At 51.0% G+C, this 19,965-nt stretch overlaps 1 non-coding gene across 1 annotated transcript; it reads right to left on the bottom strand.

Annotated features, from left to right (window-relative positions):
* Nucleotides 1-17,249: 17,249 nt before the first annotated feature.
* Nucleotides 17,250-17,322, bottom strand: TRNAR-CCU (transfer RNA arginine (anticodon CCU)). Its single transcript has one exon. It is a non-coding gene; the product is annotated as a tRNA-Arg (tRNA).
* Nucleotides 17,323-19,965: the final 2,643 nt, after the last annotated feature.

A 19,965-nucleotide genomic window follows, 5' to 3' on the forward strand; every position in this document is an offset into this window, starting at 1 on the left:
CAGCGATCCTTTCTGTTTCAATGCTTGGCAGCGCCACCGCATCAGGATACCGCGTTGCCATGTCCACCATTGTCAAAACGTATCTATTCCCTTTTTCTGACTTGGGAGATAATGGTCCCACAATGTCAATGGCCACTCTCTTAAACGGTGTATCAATGACGGGGGTTTTACCCAACGGTACTCGCCCAACTAAGTGTTTTGGGAAAGTTCTCTGGCACGTGTCGCACGATTTCACAAATCGTGTGATGTCAGAAAGTACCCCTGGCCAATAGAACTCCTCGAGGATACGGTCTGTTGTGCGTTTTATACCCTGATGGCCCGCAAGAATTCCTTCATGAGCCATTTGCATTACACAATGGCGGAGGGCTGTAGGTACAACAAGTTGTTCAGTTTCTCTCTTCGATCTGAGCTTGTACATCCTGTATAGAATTTCTTCTTTTGTGAAGAAAAGAATCTCGGCAAACCTGGTCTGGATGGGTTTATCGACGGCCTCAAAGCATTTCTGTAAGCTAGCGTCATCCCTCTGACTTTTCTGCAAGTCACGTGCACTCATATCTAGGGGACTTATTGTTGGTACCGGCAGGCGACGAGAACTCTGTCCGACTGTCGCGGCGACTTCGTTTTCCTTTGATTGCCTCGCAACCGAAGTGAATGCATCTGTAGTATAAGATCCAGTCAGCGATCCGTCGTCCGCTCCCACCCTAGATGATATTTTCATCGGACTAGCTGGACGTAGGTGTCTTTTCCAATCTTGATCAGGATCGGAGGCGTCACGGACCCCTTGGACGTTTCCCAGAACGACGTCATACAGTGGGTCATCCATGCAGATCGCGCGAGTCTTGCCTGAGAAAAAGGGTGAAATAATTCGCACGTCTGCCTCCGGCAGTTTCAGTACCCTTCGATCAAGAAGACACACAGAGGAAACTTTCCCCGTCAGATTGCTGACTGGTACAAGGGACCTTCTCACAATAACCGAGTCGCATCCTGTATCCCGTAAGACCGTAACGGGCTGGTTTTCAAGGACGCCTTCGGCCGTAGGCATAGACTTGTCCTCCCACTTGATTCTCGTACGTTTCGAGCAATCAGTACCTTGCCGGGAAGCCTGTGTCTCCTGGTTTGATGCTTTCGGACCTTCTGCTTGCTCTTTCAGGCACGAGGCTTTACCGCTTCCCTTGTTAGGGCAGTCCTCTTTGCTATGCCCACTACGTCTACATTTTCCGCAGAAGGCTGGTTTTGTCCTTGGCCCTTTAGTATTTGCCCAGCAATCTGAAGCCTTATGACCGCGCTTTCCACAAAGCAAACAATGTGGTTTGTCCTTTTCCTCTTTCCGTAGTGCGGCCTGCGCTCGATCTGGTGGCTTTTTATGGTCCTTGTCGTCCTTACCTTTACCAAGGTTGACGAAACCCTGCGCCTCCATATAATGATCAGTAGCTTCTACTAGCTTTTCAATTCCTCGGCAATCCCTTTCCCGCAGGAAGATTGCCAGCTTCTCGTGGCACTGCGTGATGAATTGCTCTGAAACAATAACGTCTCGTAGAGCTTCGTACGTCCGTTCGGTCTTGGCCATCTCTTGCCAATGGTCGAAATAACCTAGTAATCGCCCAGCGAACTGTCGACCCGTTTCGCAGTCCTCAGGCTTCGCCGACCGAAACTTAGTGCGGTAGCCCTCCTCTGTAAACCGGAAGCGCTGCAACAACGTTTTCTTTAACGTTGCGTAATCCATGGCATGGTCAGGTGCCATTCTGCCAACAACACTTAGCGCTTCACCTGTCAAACAAAGGCTCAGTGAAAGGGCCCACTTGTCTTGCGGCCAATCCTGGCTCCTGGCGACGCGTTCAAAGCGCTGGATGTACGCGTCCAGCTCGTCGCGAACTTCGTTGAAGGGCGGTATGAGTTTGTGCGGACTTTCGTAGCTTTGAGGAGAACCCATGTGCGGACCCTCTACTGATTGACCTGTAGTCACGCTACCCGTTGTCGCATCTAACTCTCGGAGCTTCAACCTTAGTTCGAGAACCTCCTTTTCTGCTTGTAGCCTCGCCAGTGCCTCGGCATCAGCTTCTTTTGCCGCATTGCGTTCGGCTAAACGTACTTCCCGCGCTTCTCGTTCACGTACGCGCTCCTCATCGATCCACTGCTTTAGCCCTGGACCGCTCAACCCCAGTTCCTTTCCAATTGCTGTGAGCTTGTCCGTCTCCATCGTCAACCGTCAGACCCGCATAAGCGACGCGCTGCTCTTTTATAGGATAAGAGCGGTCCTGTCGCGCGGACGCCAGATGTGATGTTTGTTGGTGAGGTTCGTCGCGCCGCAGAGCGTGTGACGCGTTGCGGATGGAGGAGACGGTATCTGACGTTAACAAACCACACTACAATTGTATTTGACAGCATACACACACGAAATACATAAAGCGGCAGCGTACACTACTAGTCAATTGTCTCACGTGGCGGTGCTTGGGGGCCAGGAGGCTGTGGGCTGGTTGAGTCCCTGTGATGACGTAATCGTCGTCGGGTAGATGTCCGGTGTGGAAACGACGTAGCAGCAGCAGGGGTTAAGGGCCGAGTGAACGAACCGTCGCTCGGTAGCCGGTAGCCAGACAGGGCTCGTCCGCGCCAGGCCAGGACCTTGCGACGCTCGTCTCGACGGCGGTGGACAATCTGGAACCTCGCGCGTAGGTGCGGGTTCTCCGAGAGCAGCAGGCCGCGTCCCAGGTCTTGCCAGGCGAGGACCGTGAGGCGCTCGCTGTCCCGAAGACAGGCGCCCTGTGTATGCGAACCTCGCGCGTAGATGCGGGTTCTCCAACAACCTGCCGCCCGTTCTGCCGGCGTTCCAAAAAAAAACTGTCTCGCCTGCGCGCGCCCTTCTTAATCTTCTCTGCAGCCCGAGCTCCTTCGTTTTTCTCGCCTTCCAGCGATCGGCCACTCCGTCGTCTGCTCTCGCTTTCCCTGCTTCGTCACATTACCCCCCCACTTAAGAAGGTTCTTCGCTGTGAAGAACTTGCAGCTGCCACTGGACCCCTTGGGACACCGTAGTACACGCGCACTCGGAGCACTGCACTACACTTCCGAGCCCCGCACACTCGGCACACATAAGAGACACAAAAGTTGTCACCAGTGTTCAGGGCCCCGCACACCCGACACTCTCAAAGGTACTCGCAAGACGAGATGAAAGTTGGTCCGTCACGGTAAGTAATGTGCACCGAAAAAAAAAATTCCATCAATTATACCCGACACTGCGAAATCCTCAAGCCGTGTAGCGATGATGTTCATGCGCTTGGCAACCGGCTCATATAGTCTGCTCCTACATTCTCACTGCCTTTTATATGTTCAACGCTGAAGTCGTACTCCATGAGTATGAGGCTCCAACGTAGAACACGGCTGTTGATGTGTTTGGCGGAGTTGATGTAAACGAGAGGCTTGTGGTCGCTTTGTAGTATGAACGTTCGCCCGAACAAGTAAATATGAAATTTCTGGATGGCCCACGTGAGTGCCAGGGCTTCGCGCTCGATTGTCGAATAGGCAGTTTCTCGTGGTTGCAGTCGTCGGCTAGCGTACGACACTGGGTGTAGCATAGCACCATGCCGCTGCATAAGTATGGCACCTACGCTTGTTGACGAGGCGTCGGTGCGAAGTACAAAAGGCTGAGCGAAATCGGGTGCTCTCAAGACAGGTTGTGTAGACAGCATGGTCTTGAGTGCATCGAAGGCTTTCTGTTCCTGCACTCCCCAAATTACTTTGTTAGGGGCTCTCTTTTTAGTCAGTTCAGTTAATGGTCCTGCTATCTCGGAGTACTTGTGGACGAAATCTCTGTAATAGCCCGTAAGTCCAAGGAAAGAGCGTACTTCTTTTTTCGTCTGTGGGCGCTTGGCTGCCCGTATTTTATCAAGGGTTTCGATCTGGGGTTTGATGATGCCATTTTCGACGTGATGACCGAGGAACTTTACTGACCGCTGACCAATCTCACTTTTCGTTGGTCGAATCGTCAACCCGGATTCGCTAACTCGTTGAAGAAAGGCTTCAAGTGTGGCCACGTGTTCTGTCCACGTCTCGGTTGCAACGAGCACATCGTCGAAGTAAAAGTAAATATGGGGTATATCTGCTACCACCTTCCTCATTAGACGGTTGAAGACAGCTGGGGCGGTTTTAATGCCAAACGGCATGAAACGAAACTGATAAAGGCCTGCTGATGTAGAAAACGCTGTCATTGCTTTGGACTCTTCATGCATCGGGACTTGCCAATACCCTTTAGCAAAGTCGAACTTAGAAAAATATCGTGCCTTCCCCAGTTGTCCAAAAATAACATCAACTCGAGGTATGGGCTCATTGTCGTTCAGCAGTATCTTGTTGAGTTGCCGGAAGTCAATGCATAGACGTATTGTCCCGTCTTTTTTCTTGACAACTACTATCGGCGACTGGTAGGGAGACTCAGATGGCTCGATGATGCCTTGCTTCAGCATGTCTCTAATTTCTTGTTGAACTGCCTCTTTGGTAGCAAACGGTAGTGGATACGGCCGTATGTTCACTGGTGTATCCGTTGCGACATTCAACTTGCACTGGGTGAGATGTGTTCTGCCGGGAATGTCGGTGAATACATTCTCGTAGGTATGCAGTATTCTAGCGATCTGCGTGCGCTGTTTAGTAGAGAGTGCTTCCGATATGTTCACATCGGCAGCAGATTCTTTTTGCTGAAAAGGTACGCATGGTAGATCGTCGTGCTCAGTATCATCAGCCAGACACGCGACTGACGCTTCTTTTGTTGGCTGTGGTACCGATGGTCGTTCTTGATATTTTTTGAGGAGGTTGACGTGAAACAGAGATGTTCGCGTTCCTAAATCAATAACGTAATCCACGTCATTCTTCCTCTCTAGAACTGTGAAAGGCCCTTTCCATGTTAGAATCAGTTTGTTGTTGTCCGACGGGAGTAGCAGCAGCACCTTGTCTCCAACAGCTAAACGCCGTGGTCTAGTCTTCAGGTCATAGTGCTTCTTCTGCACAAGTTTGGCTTTCTGCAGCTCCTCCTTGGCTAGACGACAAGTGTTTTCAAGACGTCTCCGCAGGTCAACTACATAGCCGTACGAGGTCTTCGTCTCATCATCTAGATGATTACCAGTCCACATCTCTTTCAATATTGACATGGGCCCTCTGACGTAACGGCCATACAGTAAGTCAAACGGGGCGAAGCCCAAACTTGACTGCGGAACTTCTCTATAGGCGAAAAGTAAAGGCGCTAAGTACCGGTCCCAACTTTTCGGGCACTCTTGACACATTCGTCTTATCATTCGTTTAAGTGTGCCATTGAACCTCTCGACAAGACCATTTGCCATGGGATGATATGGTGTCGTCGGCAACTGTGTGAAGGATAGAAGCCTGCTGAATTCGCGCATTAGGTGGGACGTAAAAGACGTGCCTCGGTCGCTGATGATTTCCTGAGGTACCCCCACTCGCGAGAACATCTCCAACAGTGCTTCAGCGATCCTTTCTGTTTCAATGCTTGGCAGCGCCACCGCATCAGGATACCGCGTTGCCATGTCCACCATTGTCAAAACGTATCTATTCCCTTTTTCTGACTTGGGAGATAATGGTCCCACAATGTCAATGGCCACTCTCTTAAACGGTGTATCAATGACGGGGGTTTTACCCAACGGTACTCGCCCAACTAAGTGTTTTGGGAAAGTTCTCTGGCACGTGTCGCACGATTTCACAAATCGTGTGATGTCAGAAAGTACCCCTGGCCAATAGAACTCCTCGAGGATACGGTCTGTTGTGCGTTTTATACCCTGATGGCCCGCAAGAATTCCTTCATGAGCCATTTGCATTACACAATGGCGGAGGGCTGTAGGTACAACAAGTTGTTCAGTTTCTCTCTTCGATCTGAGCTTGTACCTCCTGTATAGAATTTCTTCTTTTGTGAAGAAAAGAATCTCGGCAAACCTGGTCTGGATGGGTTTATCGACGGCCTCAAAGCATTTCTGTAAGCTAGCGTCATCCCTCTGACTTTTCTGCAAGTCACGTGCACTCATATCTAGGGGACTTATTGTTGGTACCGGCAGGCGACGAGAACTCTGTCCGACTGTCGCGGCGACTTCGTTTTCCTTTGATTGCCTCGCAACCGAAGTGAATGCATCTGTAGTATAAGATCCAGTCAGCGATCCGTCGTCCGCTCCCACCCTAGATGATATTTTCATCGGACTAGCTGGACGTAGGTGTCTTTTCCAATCTTGATCAGGATCGGAGGCGTCACGGACCCCTTGGACGTTTCCCAGAACGACGTCATACAGTGGGTCATCCATGCAGATCGCGCGAGTCTTGCCTGAGAAAAAGGGTGAAATAATTCGCACGTCTGCCTCCGGCAGTTTCAGTACCCTTCGATCAAGAAGACACACAGAGGAAACTTTCCCCGTCAGATTGCTGACTGGTACAAGGGACCTTCTCACAATAACCGAGTCGCATCCTGTATCCCGTAAGACCGTAACGGGCTGGTTTTCAAGGACGCCTTCGGCCGTAGGCATAGACTTGTCCTCCCACTTGATTCTCGTACGTTTCGAGCAATCAGTACCTTGCCGGGAAGCCTGTGTCTCCTGGTTTGATGCTTTCGGACCTTCTGCTTGCTCTTTCAGGCACGAGGCTTTACCGCTTCCCTTGTTAGGGCAGTCCTCTTTGCTATGCCCACTACGTCTACATTTTCCGCAGAAGGCTGGTTTTGTCCTTGGCCCTTTAGTATTTGCCCAGCAATCTGAAGCCTTATGACCGCGCTTTCCACAAAGCAAACAATGTGGTTTGTCCTTTTCCTCTTTCCGTAGTGCGGCCTGCGCTCGATCTGGTGGCTTTTTATGGTCCTTGTCGTCCTTACCTTTACCAAGGTTGACGAAACCCTGCGCCTCCATATAATGATCAGTAGCTTCTACTAGCTTTTCAATTCCTCGGCAATCCCTTTCCCGCAGGAAGATTGCCAGCTTCTCGTGGCACTGCGTGATGAATTGCTCTGAAACAATAACGTCTCGTAGAGCTTCGTACGTCCGTTCGGTCTTGGCCATCTCTTGCCAATGGTCGAAATAACCTAGTAATCGCCCAGCGAACTGTCGACCCGTTTCGCAGTCCTCAGGCTTCGCCGACCGAAACTTAGTGCGGTAGCCCTCCTCTGTAAACCGGAAGCGCTGCAACAACGTTTTCTTTAACGTTGCGTAATCCATGGCATGGTCAGGTGCCATTCTGCCAACAACACTTAGCGCTTCACCTGTCAAACAAAGGCTCAGTGAAAGGGCCCACTTGTCTTGCGGCCAATCCTGGCTCCTGGCGACGCGTTCAAAGCGCTGGATGTACGCGTCCAGCTCGTCGCGAACTTCGTTGAAGGGCGGTATGAGTTTGTGCGGACTTTCGTAGCTTTGAGGAGAACCCATGTGCGGACCCTCTACTGATTGACCTGTAGTCACGCTACCCGTTGTCGCATCTAACTCTCGGAGCTTCAACCTTAGTTCGAGAACCTCCTTTTCTGCTTGTAGCCTCGCCAGTGCCTCGGCATCAGCTTCTTTTGCCGCATTGCGTTCGGCTAAACGTACTTCCCGCGCTTCTCGTTCACGTACGCGCTCCTCATCGATCCACTGCTTTAGCCCTGGACCGCTCAACCCCAGTTCCTTTCCAATTGCTGTGAGCTTGTCCGTCTCCATCGTCAACCGTCAGACCCGCATAAGCGACGCGCTGCTCTTTTATAGGATAAGAGCGGTCCTGTCGCGCGGACGCCAGATGTGATGTTTGTTGGTGAGGTTCGTCGCGCCGCAGAGCGTGTGACGCGTTGCGGATGGAGGAGACGGTATCTGACGTTAACAAACCACACTACAATTGTATTTGACAGCATACACACACGAAATACATAAAGCGGCAGCGTACACTACTAGTCAATTGTCTCACGTGGCGGTGCTTGGGGGCCAGGAGGCTGTGGGCTGGTTGAGTCCCTGTGATGACGTAATCGTCGTCGGGTAGATGTCCGGTGTGGAAACGACGTAGCAGCAGCAGGGGTTAAGGGCCGAGTGAACGAACCGTCGCTCGGTAGCCGGTAGCCAGACAGGGCTCGTCCGCGCCAGGCCAGGACCTTGCGACGCTCGTCTCGACGGCGGTGGACAATCTGGAACCTCGCGCGTAGGTGCGGGTTCTCCGAGAGCAGCAGGCCGCGTCCCAGGTCTTGCCAGGCGAGGACCGTGAGGCGCTCGCTGTCCCGAAGACAGGCGCCCTGTGTATGCGAACCTCGCGCGTAGATGCGGGTTCTCCAACAACCTGCCGCCCGTTCTGCCGGCGTTCCAAAAAAAAACTGTCTCGCCTGCGCGCGCCCTTCTTAATCTTCTCTGCAGCCCGAGCTCCTTCGTTTTTCTCGCCTTCCAGCGATCGGCCACTCCGTCGTCTGCTCTCGCTTTCCCTGCTTCGTCACATTACCCCCCCACTTAAGAAGGTTCTTCGCTGTGAAGAACTTGCAGCTGCCACTGGACCCCTTGGGACACCGTAGTACACGCGCACTCGGAGCACTGCACTACACTTCCGAGCCCCGCACACTCGGCACACATAAGAGACACAAAAGTTGTCACCAGTGTTCAGGGCCCCGCACACCCGACACTCTCAAAGGTACTCGCAAGACGAGATGAAAGTTGGTCCGTCACGGTAAGTAATGTGCACCGAAAAAAAAAAAATTCCATCAATTATACCCGACACTGCGAAATCCTCAAGCCGTGTAGCGATGATGTTCATGCGCTTGGCAACCGGCTCATATAGTCTGCTCCTACATTCTCACTGCCTTTTATATGTTCAACGCTGAAGTCGTACTCCATGAGTATGAGGCTCCAACGTAGAACACGGCTGTTGATGTGTTTGGCGGAGTTGATGTAAACGAGAGGCTTGTGGTCGCTTTGTAGTATGAACGTTCGCCCGAACAAGTAAATATGAAATTTCTGGATGGCCCACGTGAGTGCCAGGGCTTCGCGCTCGATTGTCGAATAGGCAGTTTCTCGTGGTTGCAGTCGTCGGCTAGCGTACGACACTGGGTGTAGCATAGCACCATGCCGCTGCATAAGTATGGCACCTACGCTTGTTGACGAGGCGTCGGTGCGAAGTACAAAAGGCTGAGCGAAATCGGGTGCTCTCAAGACAGGTTGTGTAGACAGCATGGTCTTGAGTGCATCGAAGGCTTTCTGTTCCTGCACTCCCCAAATTACTTTGTTAGGGGCTCTCTTTTTAGTCAGTTCAGTTAATGGTCCTGCTATCTCGGAGTACTTGTGGACGAAATCTCTGTAATAGCCCGTAAGTCCAAGGAAAGAGCGTACTTCTTTTTTCGTCTGTGGGCGCTTGGCTGCCCGTATTTTATCAAGGGTTTCGATCTGGGGTTTGATGATGCCATTTTCGACGTGATGACCGAGGAACTTTACTGACCGCTGACCAATCTCACTTTTCGTTGGTCGAATCGTCAACCCGGATTCGCTAACTCGTTGAAGAAAGGCTTCAAGTGTGGCCACGTGTTCTGTCCACGTCTCGGTTGCAACGAGCACATCGTCGAAGTAAAAGTAAATATGGGGTATATCTGCTACCACCTTCCTCATTAGACGGTTGAAGACAGCTGGGGCGGTTTTAATGCCAAACGGCATGAAACGAAACTGATAAAGGCCTGCTGATGTAGAAAACGCTGTCATTGCTTTGGACTCTTCATGCATCGGGACTTGCCAATACCCTTTAGCAAAGTCGAACTTAGAAAAATATCGTGCCTTCCCCAGTTGTCCAAAAATAACATCAACTCGAGGTATGGGCTCATTGTCGTTCAGCAGTATCTTGTTGAGTTGCCGGAAGTCAATGCATAGACGTATTGTCCCGTCTTTTTTCTTGACAACTACTATCGGCGACTGGTAGGGAGACTCAGATGGCTCGATGATGCCTTGCTTCAGCATGTCTCTAATTTCTTGTTGAACTGCCTCTTTGGTAGCAAACGGTAGTGGATACGGCCGTATGTTCACTGGTGTATCCGTTGCGACATTCAACTTGCACTGGGTGAGATGTGTTCTGCCGGGAATGTCGGTGAATACATTCTCGTAGGTATGCAGTATTCTAGCGATCTGCGTGCGCTGTTTAGTAGAGAGTGCTTCCGATATGTTCACATCGGCAGCAGATTCTTTTTGCTGAAAAGGTACGCATGGTAGATCGTCGTGCTCAGTATCATCAGCCAGACACGCGACTGACGCTTCTTTTGTTGGCTGTGGTACCGATGGTCGTTCTTGATATTTTTTTGAGGAGGTTGACGTGAAACAGAGATGTTCGCGTTCCTAAATCAATAACGTAATCCACGTCATTCTTCCTCTCTAGAACTGTGAAAGGCCCTTTCCATGTTAGAATCAGTTTGTTGTTGTCCGACGGGAGTAGCAGCAGCACCTTGTCTCCAACAGCTAAACGCCGTGGTCTAGTCTTCAGGTCATAGTGCTTCTTCTGCACAAGTTTGGCTTTCTGCAGCTCCTCCTTGGCTAGACGACAAGTGTTTTCAAGACGTCTCCGCAGGTCAACTACATAGCCGTACGAGGTCTTCGTCTCATCATCTAGATGATTACCAGTCCACATCTCTTTCAATATTGACATGGGCCCTCTGACGTAACGGCCATACAGTAAGTCAAACGGGGCGAAGCCCAAACTTGACTGCGGAACTTCTCTATAGGCGAAAAGTAAAGGCGCTAAGTACCGGTCCCAACTTTTCGGGCACTCTTGACACATTCGTCTTATCATTCGTTTAAGTGTGCCATTGAACCTCTCGACAAGACCATTTGCCATGGGATGATATGGTGTCGTCGGCAACTGTGTGAAGGATAGAAGCCTGCTGAATTCGCGCATTAGGTGGGACGTAAAAGACGTGCCTCGGTCGCTGATGATTTCCTGAGGTACCCCCACTCGCGAGAACATCTCCAACAGTGCTTCAGCGATCCTTTCTGTTTCAATGCTTGGCAGCGCCACCGCATCAGGATACCGCGTTGCCATGTCCACCATTGTCAAAACGTATCTATTCCCTTTTTCTGACTTGGGAGATAATGGTCCCACAATGTCAATGGCCACTCTCTTAAACGGTGTATCAATGACGGGGGTTTTACCCAACGGTACTCGCCCAACTAAGTGTTTTGGGAAAGTTCTCTGGCACGTGTCGCACGATTTCACAAATCGTGTGATGTCAGAAAGTACCCCTGGCCAATAGAACTCCTCGAGGATACGGTCTGTTGTGCGTTTTATACCCTGATGGCCCGCAAGAATTCCTTCATGAGCCATTTGCATTACACAATGGCGGAGGGCTGTAGGTACAACAAGTTGTTCAGTTTCTCTCTTCGATCTGAGCTTGTACCTCCTGTATAGAATTTCTTCTTTTGTGAAGAAAAGAATCTCGGCAAACCTGGTCTGGATGGGTTTATCGACGGCCTCAAAGCATTTCTGTAAGCTAGCGTCATCCCTCTGACTTTTCTGCAAGTCACGTGCACTCATATCTAGGGGACTTATTGTTGGTACCGGCAGGCGACGAGAACTCTGTCCGACTGTCGCGGCGACTTCGTTTTCCTTTGATTGCCTCGCAACCGAAGTGAATGCATCTGTAGTATAAGATCCAGTCAGCGATCCGTCGTCCGCTCCCACCCTAGATGATATTTTCATCGGACTAGCTGGACGTAGGTGTCTTTTCCAATCTTGATCAGGATCGGAGGCGTCACGGACCCCTTGGACGTTTCCCAGAACGACGTCATACAGTGGGTCATCCATGCAGATCGCGCGAGTCTTGCCTGAGAAAAAGGGTGAAATAATTCGCACGTCTGCCTCCGGCAGTTTCAGTACCCTTCGATCAAGAAGACACACAGAGGAAACTTTCCCCGTCAGATTGCTGACTGGTACAAGGGACCTTCTCACAATAACCGAGTCGCATCCTGTATCCCGTAAGACCGTAACGGGCTGGTTTTCAAGGACGCCTTCGGCCGTAGGCATAGACTTGTCCTCCCACTTGATTCTCGTACGTTTCGAGCAATCAGTACCTTGCCGGGAAGCCTGTGTCTCCTGGTTTGATGCTTTCGGACCTTCTGCTTGCTCTTTCAGGCACGAGGCTTTACCGCTTCCCTTGTTAGGGCAGTCCTCTTTGCTATGCCCACTACGTCTACATTTTCCGCAGAAGGCTGGTTTTGTCCTTGGCCCTTTAGTATTTGCCCAGCAATCTGAAGCCTTATGACCGCGCTTTCCACAAAGCAAACAATGTGGTTTGTCCTTTTCCTCTTTCCGTAGTGCGGCCTGCGCTCGATCTGGTGGCTTTTTATGGTCCTTGTCGTCCTTACCTTTACCAAGGTTGACGAAACCCTGCGCCTCCATATAATGATCAGTAGCTTCTACTAGCTTTTCAATTCCTCGGCAATCCCTTTCCCGCAGGAAGATTGCCAGCTTCTCGTGGCACTGCGTGATGAATTGCTCTGAAACAATAACGTCTCGTAGAGCTTCGTACGTCCGTTCGGTCTTGGCCATCTCTTGCCAATGGTCGAAATAACCTAGTAATCGCCCAGCGAACTGTCGACCCGTTTCGCAGTCCTCAGGCTTCGCCGACCGAAACTTAGTGCGGTAGCCCTCCTCTGTAAACCGGAAGCGCTGCAACAACGTTTTCTTTAACGTTGCGTAATCCATGGCATGGTCAGGTGCCATTCTGCCAACAACACTTAGCGCTTCACCTGTCAAACAAAGGCTCAGTGAAAGGGCCCACTTGTCTTGCGGCCAATCCTGGCTCCTGGCGACGCGTTCAAAGCGCTGGATGTACGCGTCCAGCTCGTCGCGAACTTCGTTGAAGGGCGGTATGAGTTTGTGCGGACTTTCGTAGCTTTGAGGAGAACCCATGTGCGGACCCTCTACTGATTGACCTGTAGTCACGCTACCCGTTGTCGCATCTAACTCTCGGAGCTTCAACCTTAGTTCGAGAACCTCCTTTTCTGCTTGTAGCCTCGCCAGTGCCTCGGCATCAGCTTCTTTTGCCGCATTGCGTTCGGCTAAACGTACTTCCCGCGCTTCTCGTTCACGTACGCGCTCCTCATCGATCCACTGCTTTAGCCCTGGACCGCTCAACCCCAGTTCCTTTCCAATTGCTGTGAGCTTGTCCGTCTCCATCGTCAACCGTCAGACCCGCATAAGCGACGCGCTGCTCTTTTATAGGATAAGAGCGGTCCTGTCGCGCGGACGCCAGATGTGATGTTTGTTGGTGAGGTTCGTCGCGCCGCAGAGCGTGTGACGCGTTGCGGATGGAGGAGACGGTATCTGACGTTAACAAACCACACTACAATTGTATTTGACAGCATACACACACGAAATACATAAAGCGGCAGCGTACACTACTAGTCAATTGTCTCACGTGGCGGTGCTTGGGGGCCAGGAGGCTGTGGGCTGGTTGAGTCCCTGTGATGACGTAATCGTCGTCGGGTAGATGTCCGGTGTGGAAACGACGTAGCAGCAGCAGGGGTTAAGGGCCGAGTGAACGAACCGTCGCTCGGTAGCCGGTAGCCAGACAGGGCTCGTCCGCGCCAGGCCAGGACCTTGCGACGCTCGTCTCGACGGCGGTGGACAATCTGGAACCTCGCGCGTAGGTGCGGGTTCTCCGAGAGCAGCAGGCCGCGTCCCAGGTCTTGCCAGGCGAGGACCGTGAGGCGCTCGCTGTCCCGAAGACAGGCGCCCTGTGTATGCGAACCTCGCGCGTAGATGCGGGTTCTCCAACAACCTGCCGCCCGTTCTGCCGGCGTTCCAAAAAAAAACTGTCTCGCCTGCGCGCGCCCTTCTTAATCTTCTCTGCAGCCCGAGCTCCTTCGTTTTTCTCGCCTTCCAGCGATCGGCCACTCCGTCGTCTGCTCTCGCTTTCCCTGCTTCGTCACATTACCCCCCCACTTAAGAAGGTTCTTCGCTGTGAAGAACTTGCAGCTGCCACTGGACCCCTTGGGACACCGTAGTACACGCGCACTCGGAGCACTGCACTACACTTCCGAGCCCCGCACACTCGGCACACATAAGAGACACAAAAGTTGTCACCAGTGTTCAGGGCCCACGCTCTGCGGCGCGACGAACCTCACCAACAAACATCACAAGTGTACACTTACTCTAGTGGCCTTGAGTAACGATCGTTTAAAGCTGGACGCGTTGGTAGGCGTTCACCTTCTAGGAAACTGCGCAGCAGACTGGAGACAAGGAAGGAACGAAACGAGACAGGCAAGCGTAGACTGATAACTGATTGATTGAAAACGTAATTTATTGAATTTCGTCGAAAACGCAAAGCGGCGCTCGTCTGTCTAGTTTCGTTCCTTTCTTAAGTCCCCGGGGCTGCGCAGTTTGCTGGAAGAGACTTGAGAAAGTGGATGGCAGCGCCGTCTCTGTAGGTAGTGCAAGGAACAGCACTTCAGCGATAACCTGTAGCGACTCTTGAGAAGCGCAACGTCATTTTTCAGTCAATTAGCGGCACTGTGCTCAACGGCCCAAGTGAAGGACGAAAGGCGGCTTGAGGCTCGTTTATGAATACGGGAGTAACACATCGTTCTTCCTTTAGCACTTTCTTGAAGCGCATTTACGCGTAAGCTCGGGTCACTTCGTAATAGTCTGCCGTCGCTGCTGACGTTTTTGATATCTCTGGACGGTTGAGCGGCTTACAAGTTCACCAATTCTGTCGCACTTTGACCCTTCTGCGCCCACTTGAGCACGCACCGACGTCAGCGGTCATGGCATCGGCGCTCTTCTTGCTCAGTATCAACAGGGCCACGACCGCGTCATCGCTTACGCGAGCCGCCTCCTCTTTACGCCCAAACGCAATTACTCGATAACTGAGCGAAAATCTCTTGCGCTCGTTTGGGCTGTCGCTACATTTCGACCATACTTACCGCGTCGTAACAGACCACCACGCCCTCTGTTGGCTCTCCTCCTTGAAGGACCCAACTGGACAACTTGCACGTTGGCCATTGCGTCTGCAACAGTATGACTTCATGGTAGTGCATGAATCTGGACGCATGCACAACGACGCTGACTGCCTTTCTCGCAAACAAACCTGTGGATCAACCAGACGACACGGATGCCGTCAAGGACATCTGTGCTCTGTTTACATCCGGCTTATTCCACATAGGCAGCGAGCAAAGGCAATAACCCTGTTCTTCGAAACCTTATAGACCGCCCAATCTACGCGCCCACCGACACTTATCTCCGGATGTTCACATTGGATAGCGGCGTTTTATACCACCGCAGCGTTCAGAGTTACGGTCCTGAGCACTTACCAGTCGTTCTTAAGCACCTGCGACAGGCTGCGCTCCAGAAATAATCACTCGGACCTACGACAACGAAAGGCGCTGCTTCTGGATTGGGCTCTATCGCTATGTGCGTCGCTGTGTCGCTTCTTGTGTCCTTCTTCAGCGGCGGAAGACGCCTGCTTTGCCTCTTGCTAGTTTGCTTCAGCCAATTGAGATCCTAACAGAGCCATTCTTCCGTGTGAGCCGCGACCTTCTTGGCCTATTTCTTGATTCTACCAAGGAGAACAAGTCGATTGCCGTCGAAATAGAAGTCGATTGCCGTTGAAATAGATTATGCAACTAGATACACCATTGCACGAGCGAAACCAACCAGCTGTGCTACAGATGTTGCTTACTTCCTACTCCGCGACGTCACCCTGCACCACGGCGCCCCTCAGCAGCTACTAACGGACCGTGACCGTTACCTTTTGTCGAAGTTGGCACGTCAAACCCCACGAACATTATTATCCCTTTTTGTCGAAGGTCGCCGATGACCTGCCCCGCTACTGTTCTATTGAAACAAATATCCCTACCACGTACCACTTTAACTGACATGCTTGCCATGTACGTTTCTGACGTTTATCGTGACTGCGATACTGTACAGTACCTTTGTTTACAATTCCTCCCGTCACGACACCACCGGATTTTCGCCATTCTACCTCACTATGGCCGTGACCCTGTCTTGCCCTTCGACACGTCGCTACCCTCTGGCGTAAAATTCTCAACGACTGATTACGCCCGCGATGCAATCACTTTGGCCGCCCACGCCCGAGAGGGCACTCGTCATCGCCTCACAACGTCGAAATCTTCTCAAAAGCGGCACGCAAACGATCATCAGAGCCGAGAAACACTATTTACTCCTGGTTCTCTTGTCCTCCTGTCGGCTTGGCCTAAAACCTCCTCGCACGTTACTCTGGTCCGTACAACATCTTGCGTAACTGCCTGACGTGACGTACGAGATCGAACCAGACGTCTTGTCTTTGCTCCCTAGGGTCAGCAGCGATGTTGTTCGCATCGCCGGACTCCGTATATACGCGCCTTAACTGACGCTCCATAATTTGTACCAGGACGGAGCTAAGCCCACTAGGAGGGGGATGTCGCAGTAAGGAGAACGAGCAAGCTCGCTCATACTAAGTACGACCTGACTTATCACCGCTTGAGGAACGGCTGTGCAATTATTGTAAATACACCAAGCCAGGGACTCCGCCGCCGGGGTGGGGGGCATTGGGGGCTGTCGCCTTCACAGGTTAGAAGCCAAAAAGGGCATGCCCCCCCCCCCTAACAACTGATACGACCCCTCCCCCCTCCTTTTCTCGCCTTAGCAAAAAGCCCCTGACACCAAACCTGCACTTGTGTGCACCCTTTCGTCGCGCAAGAAAATTCTTTATTGCAGTCGTTATCGATATACAAGTCATCCTTTCGCAGGCTGTTTTCATTTCGTGCTTATCACACTGCTGCTCCAGTGTAGGTAAGCCGACGCGACGGGCCCGTTCTCGACTATTCATTGGCGGCCGGAAAATTTCGTTGATATCGTCAATATCCGAAGTGAAGCACACATATTTTTATAGTGGAATAATTGGAAGCGCAAACCAACGGGACACAAGAGAAGAGACAAACAGATGCGCTTGTTTGTCTCTTCTCTTGTGTCCCGTAGGTTTGCGCTTCCAATTATTCCGTTATGAATGTCAACCCTACTGTCAACCCTACTGCAACGTATTTTTATACTGTGTGTTTCTTGCGCCTCGAAATGTTCCCAAACGGCCCAACTTCACCATCTTCAGTGAATAGCGATGGCATATCGTGGTGTACCTACAGAATTGACCGAAGGTCAAGGCATGTCCCGTCCCTCGTTATGTCTTGCAGGACGCTCGGTCCCTGAGGAAAGCCTTTCGCCCTTTTTTGCGAAAGGCTTTTTTTTTTTAAGTACCAATGTCGTACAGTATTAAATAAAAAATGGTGGGCGCTAAAAAAAATTGCCGCTACCCTCGGCGGGACTCGAACCCGCAATCCCCGGTTTAGGAGACCGATGCCTTATCCGTTAGGCCACGAGGGCTGCACGCTACGTGCGATTTAATTATTCTTCGTGATCATTCGTTAAAATTATACAAGCCTTAAAAGACGTCAGCCCTCAATTACAGAATGACATACGCATCGGTTGCAAGGCCACGTTAATGCATCAAGTACTTGAGGACTAGTGGTCGGCACTTTCACTTTGGCAGTGCATTATTGTTGTAAATAATGATGATCGGTCAACAATTGTGAAAAAGAAGCACGTCTTTCCAATCAAAATGGGGATCTTTTTTTTTTTTCGAGTAGCTCGCTTTAATGTTACGCACAGCCAATTGAATCCAATAGAGACCGAATTAATGTGGACAAAAATCATCCTTCCCTCTGTGGAATTCGAGTGCACAACCTTAGACTTAAAGGGACCCTGCAATATTTTTTCCAAGTAACCGTGGAATAGCTTCACTGAAGTAGTTTATTGTCTTAACGACATTAAACTACAAGCACGCACAAAAAGAATATGACGGGCTTTGGGGGCTGCCCTATCATTCCGTTTTCACGACGCTCACACCCTGCTCGAGGCATTTTTTGTGTAAACGAATCTTTAAACCTGGTACAAGTTTTCATTTTAATCGGAAATAACCATTATCCTCATCATGAACAAGACTTCCGTACGAAAGCCGACACACCGTTTCTTTCGGGCAATAATGCTGCACCGATTCGGGCAATAATGCTGCACCATCTATCTATCTATCTATCTATCTATCTATCTATCTATCTATCTATCTATCTATCTATTTATCTATCTATCTATCCATCTATCTATCTATCTATCTATATCTATCTATCTATCTATCTATCTATCTATCTATCTATCTATCTGTCTGTCTGTCTGTCTGTCTGTCTGTCTGTCTGTCTGTCTGTCTATCTATCTATCTATCTATCTATCTATCTATCTATCTATCTATCTATCTATCTATCTATCTATCCGCTTATGTTTGGGTGCTCTCGTGGCCACCCCATTAACTTGGCGTGAACCAAAATTAGCATGGGAGGGTAAGATGGTTTGACGAATATGACGCGCTGGTCAAGACATGAATAATGTCACAATCCCTTCGCGTACGTCAACAAACACATACCCACAGGTGGGTAGGCGCCACTGGTATGCGGGTATGTGCCACAGGTGATTGACACTTACTATCTACCCAGGGACGACGAGAACACACGTGGGCAATTTTAATGCACGAGCGTTAAGAAATACCCGATAGCGGTAGCGTCGACCCGACGAATGGAAAGAATAAATGTCAGCGTCCCAGCTGGAATTGAACCCAAGCGTTCTACGTGGCGATAAAACATTTTATCACAGAGCTACGCCAAGTCTCGGAACTACTTTTCGAGTAGACGCTAATCTTCGTGAAACGTCAATAGTGGTTGCAGTGCTGCCTACTCAATTTTATGAACCTTACATATGTACTCCTTCGATACAGTCGTCAAGTCGGGTTAACGCCAATTGTGGTTAGTCGCCATGCGCTAAAGTTGATTTATGTAGCAGTGTCCAGGGCCAGCATCGTCGTGAGCATCAGCGCTTCATATCAGCTCCTGGTGTTGCTAATGCGCATGTTGTTGCGAAGCGCGCCTCCGACGACGTTACGAAGGGCGCCTCGAAATCTCACCGCTGCAACCACTGTTTCGAAAGACGGCGACGCCAACACGGTCCCGAAGGCGCCACTGCTTCGAAGTCCACCGGGAAGGTCACCAGCCGTTTGGTAGCGTAGGTTTCTCAGCTCGCGACTGCTTCTGCGCAGAGCTGATAGACGAGCGGACGAGACGACGGTGAGTTAAACAAGGTTTATGTACAGCATATATATAGAGGCGTTCCAAATTCGGCACTGGGGCCGACAGAGACGCGAAGAGCCGAGCTCTTCTCTTTAACACATAGCTCTACTTTCAAAAGGGTCTGCTGTCAAAGGGGTCTGCTGCTAACACATAGCTCAACTCTGACACACAGCTCAACTGCGACACACATGTCTGCTCTCACATAGGACTGCTCTCACATACGACTGCTAGCACATAGCTCAACTGCGACACACATGTCTGCGCTCCAACAGGCTTGCTAACACATAGCTCAACTGCGACACACATGTCTGCTCTCACATAGGACTGCTCTCACATACGACTGCTAGCACATAGCTCAACTGCGACACACATGTCTGCGCTCCAACAGGCTTGCTAACACATAGCTCAACTGCGACACACATGTCGGCTCTCACATAGGACTGCTAACACATAGCTCAACTGCGACACACATTTCTGCTCTCACACAGGACTGCTAACACATAGCTCAATTGCGACACACATATCTGCTCTCACACAAATCTGCTGCTCGCGACGCGCCGCAGGGCTTCTTTTGTATGCACCGGGTCCAACCCAAATATCCAACCAGAAACACCACTGGTCGTGAGGCCAGAATCCTCCAATGGGGGTCACCGCTGGGCCGCGTCCGTCTTTCTCATCGAATCTGGAGATGCTGCGCTGCAGGTGGCTGCACCCAAGGACGAGTGACGTCGCAAGCATTGCGTCAGACCCGCCAGACAGGAAGACGCCGGTTGTTTACTCGACGGGCTCGCGGGCTGAGGTGACTCACTGCACGTGCACGCCAGAAAGGCACCGTCGCCTGTTGACGCCGTTGAGT

This window comes from Rhipicephalus microplus, chromosome 8 (assembly GCF_043290135.1).
Source record: "Rhipicephalus microplus isolate Deutch F79 chromosome 8, USDA_Rmic, whole genome shotgun sequence".
NCBI classification, from domain to species: domain Eukaryota; kingdom Metazoa; phylum Arthropoda; class Arachnida; order Ixodida; family Ixodidae; genus Rhipicephalus; species Rhipicephalus microplus.